We start from the raw sequence: 1,847 nt of genomic DNA, 5'->3' as shown, positions 1-1,847 counted from the left end.
TATTGCCTAGTATACCTCTCTCTGGGAAGCCCCAGCTGGCTTAGAGCTGGGATGTTGAGATGTGTCACTAAGTAAGCCTGTCTGCAAATTGGAAGTTGGAAGGGGGGGCAGTTCTTTCTCCAACAGGTGGGTTAGATCAATCAGTCAATATTTATTAAGCACCTACTATGTGCCAGGCACTGTGCTAAGTTCATTGTCCAAGGGACAGTGATAAATTTAAATTTCTGTTTTATAGATGAAGAGCCTGAAACCCAAAGAGGCTCAATAACTTGCTCTGGGTCATATAAGTATTCAGTGTTAGAAGCTGGATTTGAACCTGGGTATTAGCAATGCTAAGTCCAACACTCTAGCCATTATTCCATGCTAGCATCTGAAGATGGGGAAAGAGAGAGTGGCCCTGAACAGGGAGCATCTTAACCAAAGTCATGGTGCTGTGAGAATATGGCATGTATTCTAGAGACAGGCAGCTAGGTGGCACAGTGGTTCTTCCTCTGCTCCTTCTTTTGTAATAACCATTGTCCTTTACCACTGGCTTTGCTAAGCCTGAGAGTAGACAGGTGGATATGGTGTGAGGGTCTCTGCCCCAGGGAGGTTTCAGTCTGGAGGTCAGTCATTAGCCATGAAAGAAAGGGCTTGAAACTCATGTAGTTTGGCCTTATTTTCCAGCTCCTGTGCTCATCTGTATAACCAGACTGGCAGAGCCATTGAGGTAAGCCCCTGAAGATCTCGTACATATCATTATAGTATACACGCTGGCTCTGGGTCAGTGACCCCAAAACTTGGCTGGAAGTAGTCAAGAGGGCTGCTGTAAAAACCAGGCACCATTGTTTTTGGCTTCAAAGTCAGTCTTCATAGGCTGAAGCTCTGTCTACCTGGTGGAGTTTTGCTAGTGCTGACCCTGGCTTTTCTTTCTCCTAATATTTTTCTACCTCGTCCTGAATCTCCCAGAGACCTGCTATTTCACTGCCATGTTGAAAGTGAAGGAGATACTGCCAGTTTTTTGAAAAAGCCCAAGTATGGTCTTATGGATCTGATATACTTTTTCCTAATTAAAAGCATCCATATGTTTCATGACTGTATCTAGGGCTGTTGTCATGTTAAAAGATTCCTGGTTTTGCTCACAAAGTAGATTGGACAGGCGATCAGAAGAGATCTTCTTCATAGCTGAGATGGACATGGCCAGACCAGCATCAATGTTTTCCATTGTGGCTTTCTGCTGTTTCTTGGTCTGATCTTCCAGCTGCTAGAGATTTCCATTTCCATTTCAAAGTCTCTTTCTACTATCCTGGGGTCAATTTGTTCTTTAGAATGCCTGATTTTTTTTCAGGCTACACTTTGAAAAAAAATTTGTGTTTTTTCCCAAATAACAAGCATTTATGTTCTCTCTCCCACTCCCCCCACTCTACAATTGAACAACACAAAAAAGAAAGAAAAAAAAATCTTGTAACAAATACACATAGTCAAACAAAACAAATTCCTACGTAGTTCATGTAAAAATGTATCTCATTCTGAATTTTAAGTCCATTGTCTCTGGGAGAAGATGAGCAGTATACTTTATCTGCAGTTGTCTGGAATTATGATTAGCCATTGTGTCGGTCAACTCTACAGTCTTTCAAAGTTATCTTTAATAGTATTGTTTTAGTTCTGCTCATTTAACCCTGATTCAAGTCATAGAGGTCTTCATGTTTTCCTCTGAAACTCCATTTAATCCATTTATCTTTGGCCTTCCCAATCTTGAATGGCTCTAGCTCATCTCTGGTGAGATGGTGGTGTTCATGAAGCACTGGTGGTGTTCATGCTGTGGTCATGGTCTCCCCATTAGCACAATTCAGCATCACTCCTCTCTA

The 1,847-nt window shown here is 41.9% G+C and overlaps 1 pseudogene; it reads right to left on the bottom strand.

The window, feature by feature from the left end:
- Positions 1 to 606: 606 nt before the first annotated feature.
- LOC118842385 lies at positions 607 to 1,588 on the bottom strand (annotated as a pseudogene).
- Positions 1,589 to 1,847: the final 259 nt, after the last annotated feature.

This window comes from Trichosurus vulpecula, chromosome 3 (assembly GCF_011100635.1).
Source record: "Trichosurus vulpecula isolate mTriVul1 chromosome 3, mTriVul1.pri, whole genome shotgun sequence".
In the NCBI taxonomy this organism is placed as follows: domain Eukaryota; kingdom Metazoa; phylum Chordata; class Mammalia; order Diprotodontia; family Phalangeridae; genus Trichosurus; species Trichosurus vulpecula.
The sequence above is the reverse complement of the archived record's forward strand: the minus strand, read 5'-3'. Positions and strand labels throughout refer to the sequence as shown.